The sequence below is a fragment of the Rhinopithecus bieti genome, unplaced genomic scaffold (genome assembly GCF_001698545.2).
Source record: "Rhinopithecus bieti isolate Rb0 unplaced genomic scaffold, ASM169854v2 scaffold_18418, whole genome shotgun sequence".
NCBI classification, from domain to species: Eukaryota; Metazoa; Chordata; class Mammalia; order Primates; family Cercopithecidae; genus Rhinopithecus; species Rhinopithecus bieti.
Genome location: NW_016809431.1, coordinates 111,609 through 123,847, shown reverse-complemented (window position 1 = coordinate 123,847; position 12,239 = coordinate 111,609). Strand labels below are relative to the sequence as shown.

Genomic DNA, 12,239 nt, shown 5'->3' with positions numbered 1-12,239 from the left:
TGAACACCACTCAAATCCATCACCAAGTATGAAATATGTAGGCCTATATTTGGACTCCAATGAAAGGTTACTTTTGATGTCAAAAAGCATGTCTTCATATAATTGACAAAACCAAAGGTCCTAAAGGTTAGCACATGGACCAGTCCATTAGGCACAGACTGCACAATAGACACAGAGAATCACCCATCCCACCATTGCCCCACCTTATCAGAGCTCATATTAGGGCCTGAAACGGAATTTGGCATCAATTTTAAACTCTTCATTGAGGCACCTAACATCTATGTTAGTCATGAACATTCCATTTATGACCTTGACCTTTATGATTCTTTTAGTGCTAATATAGTAGCTCTAGGGGTTTCCCACATCACAGCTCCTTTTTATCCTTTCTTAAATGTGGATGTGGAAGAATCAATGCAAAATGAAGACAACAAATGCTTCAACAAATACTAAAATAAAGATAACAAACACTTATATCACATGAGTTAAATACACAAACTTGTTTGAGGGCTCTAAAAATAAAAATATGCATATATTCAAAGCTACCTAGAATCTCACATGGATCCTCCCAGTATTACTTAGATGCTTCTTTCCAGGTTCTGGAGTCAGATTGTCTAGATCCAGATGTTGGTTTTACCCTTTCCTAGTTGTGAGACCTTCAACAAGTTATTTTACTTTTCTGTGCTTTAGTTTTCTCATTTCTATGTGGAAATATGGCTGACACCTACTCCATAAGGAATTTCTGAGGATTAATTGAAAACCATAAAGCATGGAGCACAATGTTTGGCACATAGTAAGTATTCAATAAACCTTAGTTATTATGAGTTACTCTGAATAGTTGTGATGGTTAATATTGAATGTCAACTTGATTGGATTTAAGGATGCAAAGTATTGTTCCTGGTGTGTCTGTGAGGGTGTTGCCAAAGGAGATTAACATTTGAGTCAGTGGACAGGCAGAGGCAGACCCATCGTCAATCTGGGTGGGCACCATGTAACCAGCTGCCAGTGTGGCCAGAATAAAAGCAGGCAGAAGAAAATGGAGAGATTAGACTGGCTTAGCCTCTAAGCCTACATCTTTCCCTCATGCTAGATGCTTTCTGCCCTAAAACATCAGACTCCAAGTTCTTCAGCTTTGGGACTCAGCCTGGCTTCCTTGCTCCTCAGCTTGTAGATGGCCTATTGTGGGACCTCACTTGTGATCATGTGAGTTAATACTCTGTAATAAAATTATATATATATATATATATATCTCCTATTAATTCTGTACCTCTAGAGAACCCTAACACAGTAGTATATCATATGTATTAGAAAATATATTATTTTATACCACCATTCTGAAATTACAATGTATTCATTTGCCTGAGCTATTACTATAAGCTCCTTGTAGATAGTGTATTAATCTCTTCTTACACTGCTATAAAGAGCTATCCGATACTGGGTAATTTATAAAGGAGAGAGGTTTAATTGACTCACAGTTCCACATGGCTGGGGAGGCCTCAGGAAACTTACAATCATGGCAGAAGGTGAAGCAAACATGTCCTTATTCACATAGCGGCAGGAGGAAGAGCCAGGTAAAGAGGGGTAAAGTCCCTATAAAACCATCAGATCTTGCGAGAACTCATTTACTATCATGAAAACAAAAGTATGGGGGTAGCCACTTCCATGCTTCAATTACCTTCCACTGGGTTCCTCCTCTGACACATGGGGATTATGGGAACTACAATTCAAGATGAGATTTGGGTGGGGACACAACCAAACCATATCAGGTGGAATCTATGACTCTTTTAACTATGTATCCTTACTGGAATAGATAGTGTATATCAGGTTTTTATTCAATGTTTGCCTAATAAGTGAATGAATAAAATTTTCAGACTTTTTGCTCATGCTTTTCTTTGTTTAAATAATCATATTATTTAAGTGGTTTAAAATTTTTGGAGGTTTTCTGGGTGTCTTAGTATGTGCAGGCTGCTATAACAAAATAAACTGAATGGCTTATAAACAATGGAAAGTAGTTTCTCATGGTTTTAGAGGCTGGGAAGTCTAAGATCAAGGTGCCAATGATTCAATATCTGGTGAGGGCTTTCTGGTGACGTAGCACCTTCTAGCTAGGTCCTCAAATGGTGAAGGGGCAAAGCGGCTCTCTGGGGCCTTTTATATTTATTTAATATAAATTATTTATTTGAATGGAACTATTTCTTTTTTAAAAAAATTTTATTGTGTACATTTAAGTCATACAACATGATGTTGTAAGATACATATATAGTAAGATGTTTACTATAGGGAACAGATGAACGTATCAACATATCCATCATCTCAGTTACCCATTTTGCTTATCTGGGGCCTCTATTATAAGGGTACTAATTCCATTGATGAGGGTGCTTTGCACTAAGGACCTAATCATCTCCCCAAGGCTCCAGCTCCTAATACCATAACTTTGAGGATTAAGATTTCAACATATGTATTCTAAGTGAAGTGACACAGGAATGGAAAACCAAACATTGTATGTTCTCACTGATATGTGGGAGCCAAGCTATGAGGATGCAAAGGCATAAGAATGATAAAATGGACATTGGAAACTTGAGAGGAAGAGTGGGAGAGGGACGAGGGATAAAAGACAACAAATATAGTACAGTATATACTGCTTGGGTGATAGGTGCACCAAAATTTCACAAATCACCACTAAAGAACTTATTCCTGTAACCAAATACCACCTGTACCCCAATGTCTTATGGAAATTTTTTTAAAACATCTAAAAATAGAAGAGGTAAAATAAAATAAAAGGTTTCACATATGTATTTTGGGAAGACAAAACATTCAGATCATAGCAATGAGTCTAGAGAGGTAGCAGTGTCCAAGTGTCACAAAGATAATAACAGGAAGCACTGCACTGGGATCTAAACAGTGCGAGCCTTTGTGCTGTGTTCTGAGCATTTTTAAATATATTGTACCTTGTGTTTCTCAGTACGACTCTAAGATATAGGGGCATTAACATTTCCAAATAATAAATAAGGAAATATAGCTAACTGACTTGAAGGCATTCAGCTCATAAGGGCAGCAAACATGAATGAGAAGGGTGAAATGCAATGATGAGAACCCCAAATGGTGTAGCTCTGCCACTTACCAGTTAAGTGACTGATATGGTTTGTCTGTGTCCCCAGCCAAATCTCATCTTATAGTTCCTGTAATCCCCACGTTCGAGGGACCCAGTGGAAGGTAATTGAATCATGGAGACGGTTTCCCCCATGCCATTCTTGTTATAGTAAGTTCTCATAAGAGCTGATGGATTTATAAGGGGCTTCCTCCTTCACTCAGTTCTCATTCTTCTCTTTACTGCCACCATGTGAATAAGGACGTGTTTGCTTTCTCCTTCTGCCCTGATTGTAAATTTTCTGAGGCCACTACAACTCTTCAGAACTGTGAGTCAATTAAACCTCTTTCCTTTATAATTTACCCAGTCTCAGACAGTTTTTTTTATAGCAGCATAAGAATTGACTAATACAGTGACCTTGACCAAGTTATTGAAACACACTCTTGTTTTTTGGGTTGCCTTATATGTGATGTAGAAATAATGCCAGTATTTCACATTTACACCATGGAATACTATGCAGCCATAAAAAAAGAAGTGTTCATGTCCTTTGCAGGGACATGGATGAAGCTGGAAGCCATCATTCTCAGCAAACTATCACAGGAACAGAAAATCAAAAACCACATGTTCTCACTCAAAAGTGGGAGTTGAACACTGAAAACACATGGACACAGGGAGGGGAACATCACATACCAGGGCCTGTCAGGGGGTGGGGAGCAAGGGGAGAGAGAGCATTAGAACAAATATCTAATGTATGCAGGGCTTAAAACCTAGATGATGGTTTGATAGGTGCAGCAAACCACAGGGCATATGTATACCTCTATAACAAACCTGCACGTTCTGCACATGTATCCCAGAACTTAAAGTAAAATTTAAAAAAAAGAAAGAAAGAAAGGAAGAATGCCAGTATTCTCGTGTAGGGCTGTTTTGAGGATTAACTAAAGAAGTGATTATTGTCTTCCTGTCTTCTGTAACCTAGTCTTCTGTCTGCTGAATTCCCCAGTGGTCCCACAACTGTATCTTTGGGCCCCACTGAGCCTATCCTCTTTGAGTCATGCCCAAATCTTTAGCATTTGCTCACTTCTTCCTCGACATGGTCAAACTCCAAAACTCTCTTCCCTTGTGTCCCTTTCACACAAAGAACATTCATTGAAAAACAATTAAAGCAAATTACTAGCAATGTTGAATAAAGCTCAGAGTGTGATTCTCCTGAATTTTTCTGTTAGTTTGCGATTGGTTTGTTTGTTTTACCATTTCTCTCTGCAACGAAGAAATGCATTCATGATGGGAGATGTGCAGACACCATGGCTTTTTTCCTAAGGAGGAGCAGGGGCCTTCCTAGTTTCACAGATTACACCTGGTAGGTAATTACCAACTCTGTATTTGGGTGAGATCGGCCCGTTTAAGCAACTAATTGCAACATGGAGTGATGGGAGCCTTAAGCCAAGGGCAGGTGTTCTCAATATGGGCTGGAAAATAGAATCACGTGGGAAGCTTTTAAAAGGCTTGACTCTCAGGCCATACTGTAGATCAATTAAATGAGCGTTTTTTGAGTTAAGAACCAGACAGGTATTTTTTTAACTGCCTACATTATTTCAATTTAATCTGGGCAGTTAATACAAATATGTTTCAATATTCAGCCAAGATTGAAAAACGCTGGCTGCCATAAGACTTTGTGGCCGCAACAGTTAAACTAATCTAATCAGTTTTCCTCTGGCTCCTTCACAAAACAGTTTGTTCACCTGGAAACTTGCGCTTGCCTATAAGAAGTCATTTGCATTGCCTTGAAGATGATTTTCATTTTGCTGAAATTACCACCAATTAAAAGTCAAATGCATAACCAAATTCTGATATTTAATGTTACTATTTGAATATATATTTCTCATTTCTAAAATCAACTGGTAGGAAGTCAAACTAACATACTTGATAACAGAAAATAATAATCTCTTATTCGATGCTTGAAATTTAAGGGATTTCCGATGAGGAGTCCTCACATGTTGGATGGTGCCGTCATCTACTGGCACAATGTGGTATTGCAGTTCATTCCTTAGATCCTGAGGACTCCGAGAGAGTAAGAAAGAGTGCCTCTGCCCAGAAGCGGTTTATCATTCACTCCAGCGAAACATACTTTTTCTGGGTCCAATACGTGGATTCCGCTATCCTCCAAGGAATCTTGGTTCTTACATAAAGACTAGTACTAGTGACCAAAATCTAATGCTGTCTGTGAATATCGGAGTTAGTGTTCAATCAAATTGTGTTCTGATGTAGAAAAAACTATTTGTGGAGAATAGAAATACAGAAAAAAAAATGTTTTGGAGGAAACTTTAAAAGCATTCTGTGGATTAAACTAAAATTTCAAAGAGTTATAAATCCAGAATATTAGGAACCCTCCCTGCTCCTGATTTATTTTAAATTGTACTGAATAATGCTTGTGTTATAATCAGCCTGTCTGGAGGGACCCTATAACAAACAGTGAGATTTATCTTCCCAATATCCATTAGCCTCTTCCCCTTTACTAACAGCATTCAAATTTTGTTCCAAAAAAAAATTGTCCCAAGCTACAAAAACTCAACTAGCTTCTGCACAGCACAAGAAAACTACCATCAGAAATGAACAGGCAACTACAGAATGGGGAGAAAATTTTTGCAATCTACTCATTCTACAAAGGGCTAATATCCAGAATCTACAAAGACTCAAACAAATATACAAGAAAAAAACAAACAAACCCCATCAAAAGTGGGCAAAGGGATATGAACCAGCATTTCTCAAAGAAGACAATTCATACAGCCAACAGGACACATGAAAAAATGCTCATCATCCACTGGCCCATCAGGAAGAAATGCAACTCAAAACCACAATGGAGATACCATCTCACACCAGTTAGAATGGCAATCATTAAAAAGCAGGAACAACAGGTGTTGGAAGGATGTGGAGAAATAGGAACACTTTTACACTGTTGGTGGGATTGTAAACTAGTTCAACCATTATGGGAAAACAGGTATGGCAATCCTCACGGACTAGAACTAGGCTAGGTGTACCATATTGACCCAGCCATCCCATTACTGGATATACCCAAAGGATTATTACAATCATGTGCTATAAAGACACATGCACACGTATGTTTATTGCGGCACTATTCACAATAGCAAAGACTTGAATCACCCAAATGTCCATCTGCTGACAGACTGGATTAAGAAAATGTGGCACATCATACCCATGGAATATTATGCAAGCCATAAAAAAGGATGAGTTTTGCGTCCTTGGTAGGGGACATGGATGCAGCTGAACCATCATTCTTAGCAAAACTATCACAAGAAGGAGAAACCAAAACACCGCATGTTCTCCACTCATAGGTGGTAACTGAACATATGGATCACTTGGACTCGGAAGGGGAAACATCACACACTTGGGCCTTATCATGGGGAAGGGGGAGGGGGAGGATTGGCATGGGGAGTTATACCCTGATATAAATGATGGATTGATGGGTGTGGACAAGTTGAGGGGCTGCAGCACACCAACATGGCACAAGTATTACATATTGCTAACAACCTGCATTTATGCACATGTACCGTACCCTAGAACTTAAAGTATAATAGAAAAATAAAAAATAAATAAAAAATAAAAAAAAAACTCAACTAGCACCCCAGGCCCTTCAGTTAGGGATCTCTACATGAAACAGTTCTCATCAATGGAATGTTGATAACAACAGTCTGCTGGGAATTTCTGGGGGAAAATTTTGCTTCCTGATAAACGTGCAATTCTTCTTCATCCTGTCTGCCAGTAAGGTGGGCAAATGTAAAATAGGCATTGTCTGGCCATTAGAACAGAAGCCACATGCTAAAGACAGGAAGGTAAGGAGGTAGATGGAGCCTGGAACAGCAGTGACTTCATGGACCTGCTACCCTAACTCTGGACTCCCTGTCTCCCTAAAGAAAGCCATTACAGACTGAATTTTGTCCCCGCAAAATTTATGTGAAGTCTTAACCCCTCATGTGACTGTATTTGAACATAGGTCATTTTGGAAGTAACTAAGGTTAAGTGGGTCATGGGGTGAGACCCCAATCTGATCGGACTGGTGGTCTTAGAAGAAGAAAAAGAGATCTGAGGAACTGAAAAGAGCAGCGCCCATATCTTAGACTCCCTTGCCTCCAGAACTGTGAGAAATAAATTTCTGTTGTGTAAGTCACCCAGTCTAGAGTATTTAATTACAGCAGCCTACACAGACTAAAAACAAACTCATCTGGTTAAGCCACTGTAATGGGTTTTCTATTGCTTGCCTGTGCATTGTCCTCTGATGCAAAATGGGGTACCTGAAAGTGAAATGTTTCAAGTAAAAGAAACAAAATATGAAATTTCCAGGATTACAAGGTAGAGAGGTAGACAGGTCTTATCCATTACAAGCTGCGAAGTTGATGACCTTTGTAATGTGGTTATTAAATATTTAATTTTTGTGCTTATTGTAGCTGCAGCATCAAGGGAAGTAGTAGGAAAATTTAAAATGTGTGTGTTTCTTATTGCTGAGTTTTCCAAAGTCCTCCTTGAGAGAAGTGAATTCATACTAAAGCTAGTCATTCTGACAGCTAAGAGAGGAGGTGTGGGCCTGTGGCCTGCAATCTAAGATGTCTGAGAAGCCTATATGATAAGAGTCTACCAGCTTTGGGAAGAAAACACATTGCTTTCCTACCTCAAACCGAAGCCTTTCATGTCAGAGCTGAAGCAGCAGCCCTAGCAGGGGCTGGTATTGGGTTCACAGCTCTCTCTTCCAGGTCTCTGCTGGACAAAGGAGGCACACCTGCTGGTAAACAGAGATTAAAGGGTGTTGCTTTTCCTCCAAATGTATGATTTCACATTGCTGATGACAGAAGCTAAAAGGAAAGACTATGTGTGAAAAATGAAGACCTGTGACCAGGAAACAATATTTCTCAGACCTTAATATTATGACTTCATATGATCTTTCGCTGTGGTTGCTCACATTGAATAGACTGAAAGTCTACTAAATTTTAGAAGGAACTGTATTTCTAAAGAAATATCAGGTCAGTAGAGGCACAGGGAGGAGGTAGGGTTGCAGACACCAGGGTGGGCAGCAGTTCACTCATCAGTGCCCACGGGCTTTGGTCCGTGCCTCTCCGTGAAAAGGCAGGAAGGCTTTGACATGGAGAGGGAGCTGCTGCCGCCATAGTTCTGAGCTTGAGGTTGCTAGGACTTATCTCAAACTTGTATACTGAGGAGATTCAGATGCTGGCCTCAGCTCCTAGGATGAACTCAGCAGATAGACCTACGAGAACTTCTATACTGAGACAAAGGAAACGATCCATCAGAAAGCAACATCTATTATCTTGAGCTTAGCAGCAAGGAAGAGGACAGGTATTGGAAACCCTGCTCTCTAAAAAGTTGACCAAAAGGTGACAAAGAAGCTGAAGGTGGGTGGTGGAGAGAGGTATAACATTCTAGCCCCTCAATCTAGAAATATTGGTAAGAACCAACAGCAACTTAATAGAGGACCGAGGATCAGAATTCCCAGAAGATGGTTCATAAGAAAAAAGAAAGAGGACATGGTTAGAACTCATCAGCAACTGCATAACAGGTCATGCAAAATGGGGGGAAGAATAAAAATTTCCCAAATAATCAAAATTGGAACTCTAGCTTATCAGGTCCGCAGCTTACTTTTTTTTTGCTCTTTATTTTCTTTCTTTCTTCTTTCTTTGCCTTATCCTTCCTTCGCTTCCTTCCCTTCCCTTCGATGTCCTATCCTATCCTTCCTTCCTTCCTATCCTTCCTTACCTTTACCTTCCCTTCCTTCCTTCCCTTCGCTTCCTATAGCCATTTCCTTCCTTCCTTCCTTCCTTCCTTCCTTCCTCCCTCCCTCCCTCCCTCCCTTCCTTCTTTCTTTATTTTTGAGACAGGGTCTCACTCTATTGCCCAGGCTGGAGTGCACTGGTGCCATCTCAGCTCACTTCAACCTCCGCCTCCCCGGTTCAAGAGATTCTCCTGCCTCAGCCTCCTGAGTAGCTGGGACTACAGGTGCCCACCACCATGCCTGGCCACGTTTGGTATTTTTAATAGAGACATGGTTTCACCATGTTGGCCAGGCTGGTCTTGAACTCTTGACGTCAAGCAATCCACACACCTTGGCCTCCCAAAGTGCTGAGATTACAGGCATGAGCTACTGCGCCCAGGCCCCAGCTTACTTTTTAAATCTCAAGCGAATCAGAACTATGCTGGAGCCAAATTTATTGAGCTGCCATCACCAAGCGTTCTTCCCAAACCATCATTCCACTGGGTTCCTGTTTCCTTTATTCCTTCAAATAAGAAAAGAATGATATTTCAAGTTAAAACCTTACTTAAAGTCAGGTATAAAATAAGATAAAGTACTGATGTTTAAATTTAGTTGCATTGCCGGGCGTGGTGGGTCACGCCTGTAATCCCAGCACTTTGGGAGGCCGAGGCGGGCAGATCACCTGAGGTCGGGAGTTCGAGACCAGCCTAACTAACATGGAGAAATCCCATCTCTACTAAAAATACAAAATTAGCCAGGTGTGGTGGCACATGTCTGTAATCTCAGCTACTCAGGAGGCTGAGGCAGGAGAATTGCTTGAACCTGGGAGGTGGAGGTTGTGGTGAGCCAACATTGCGCCACTGCATTCCAACCTGGGCAAGAGGAGCGAAATTCCGTTAAAAAAAAAAAAAAAAAAAAAATTTAGTTGTGTTTACAGATAGCTGTCAGTTGGTCTGAAACAAATTCACCAGGGAATTAATCTATTAGTGTAGAATTGCTAATTATTGTAAAATATATAATTAGACTTCACTTCATTTGTTTTATGTGCATTGTGATGTAATATAGCATCAGTGCAACTTAAAGTAACTAAAATAATAATTGTACTTGATATTAAGTGTTGTCACCTGAGTAACTTTTAAGTGAAACCATTCAAGTTTAGATTTGGGGAGTGGTAAGGGAATCAACTTTTTCTTTTGTTTGTTCAGGGAAAATGGTGATTTAAGATTATCATTCATGGATCAGTAGATTGTTGAAAGTTTGTGAATCAGATTACAAACATTTATCTAAGACATACAAGGACTGAGGACTAGGTAAACATCTGAAAGTTTAGTCTCTAGAAACACCCAAACTAGTAATGAGCCAACAACCAGATGCACTGCTAAAGGAAAATGTGAATGTTTTTAATAGTTGCATTTTAGTAAATTGTGCAGTGGTGAAGGTGGAAAGGGCACTTGGGACTCATTAGAATGAGGCAGAGTATACTCCAATGCCTCTGTTTCTTAGATATAGTGAATAAGTATCTGCCAACAATATACCAAAACCATCTTTTAGAGAAAAACTATTTAATGGTCACTCAATAGCTTTCAAAATACGTATTAACAGCACTGCACAACCTGTTCTGAAAGTGATCTGGCATCATCATTCCTTCAAAATATGCTTTGGAGAGAGGAAGCTTGCTTGGGGCAGTTGTATAATACGAAAGTTTTAAGTTCCTAGGGAAGAAAGAGCCATGTAAATACATGTAATAAACTGATGCATGTGTAAAATTTTCTTGGCCTTTATCCTACAGAAATGAAATATTTAATATGAATTTTCTGAATGTAAGATTATGGACTGTTTTTTATACTATGGCCTAATTTTAAAGGCCCCAAATAATATATTTTTAAGTTTGCCCTTGTGCTGAAGTACCAGTGTGTGTACGTTATGCTTGATTTGGTTGTAAACTATATTTCAAAGTAAATCCTAGTGTAACAAGTTTTATAACCAAAAAGGTTTAGGCTGCTGAACCATTGTTTTTAAGAGATATAAAGTGTCGCAAGGGACTATTTTTTTCCTTCTCTAAGCCCAGAGAAGAACTACTAAGTGGTACCTCCAACCTCAAATATTTGTCTCGGCTTTTACCAAGACTTGTAACCTATGATACAAAGATAGTTTATGTATGGTGCCAGTGGTGTTTGTTTTTTGTTTGGTCAAGAGTAAGTGCAACCCAGGGGACCACTTATGCAAAATATTAAACTCTTGCATAATACATTGATAACATATTTTACCAATCTCAAGGGTAAATGCTAAATACAAGTTACCCAAATAGCAAGTTAAAAGAAATAACATATGAGGGTCAATTTAATATTTCTAATTGTTAATGTTCTGTTTTCCAATTTGTCATCTTTTGTGATGTTTATAAGCAGATGGCTAAGTTGTATTTCTCCAAATAAATTCAGATAAAATAATATTGCCCAAGTAAAATATTAATAATCTAAAGACAAGTTGATATGGTACTTAATGTACATAACATGAACTTGAAGCATAAAATTAAAATTGTTTCACCCCCTACAAAAAAAATCCAACATCATATGATCAATCAATTTATAAGAAATGACAGAGCCCCCACATTTCACCCACAGAAATGAGTTGTGGAAGCCATGCAGCCCTGAAAGATTGTCCTCTCTGCATCTCTTTTGGAGTGGCCATAGAGAGTAATAAACAACAGGACCCTAGCAAATTTGGCTATGCCAAGAAATGTATTTCACGGTTAGAGCAGAGAGTCCTTATTGTTCCTGCCTAGCAATAATTGATTGATATGTGCTATGTGGCCAGGGACTGCTGTGTTTCTTGTTCTTCCGTTTTCCAAACAAAGACTTATAACTTCCGTTTAACTTTATTGCTCACCAGATAATGAGGAGCCACTTCGAGACCTGATGAAAAGCAGAAAGCACATTACCAAAGATCCTATATTTAAAGTGAATAAATTAACTGGATGAGACAATTGTGTGGTATTTCTCAGGGAGAGGCTGGAGAAAGTATTCTATTTATGAGAGGAAAAGTGTGTATGAATATTACAAAGCCAAAGGGGTAGAATGTGGTAGAAGCCACTAGTTTTCCACCCAATAAACTTTCTCCTTTTATTTCTTATTAACAGAATCCCACATTTTTTCAAATCAGCAATGTGCTGAAGAGCTGGGGATATGGTGACTGATCAGTGTTCCCTTTTTATGTTAACTGCAAGAAGGCTTAGAACTAAATTTGTAGCTCATCTTTAACAAGGAGGTCTCTGTGATGTGCAGTATTGTAACGGCCCCATTCCTAGTTACAGCTTGTCTTTCCATCCATGATTTCCATTTTTCTTTTTCACCTATTTTCATACATACTGTTTTGCTATACTTA

General features: G+C 39.1%; 1 pseudogene; it reads left to right on the top strand.

Moving 5' to 3' along the window:
* The first annotated feature begins 5,061 nt into the window (after nucleotides 1-5,061).
* LOC108540296 (proline-rich nuclear receptor coactivator 2-like) lies at nucleotides 5,062-9,449 on the top strand (annotated as a pseudogene).
* Nucleotides 9,450-12,239: the final 2,790 nt, after the last annotated feature.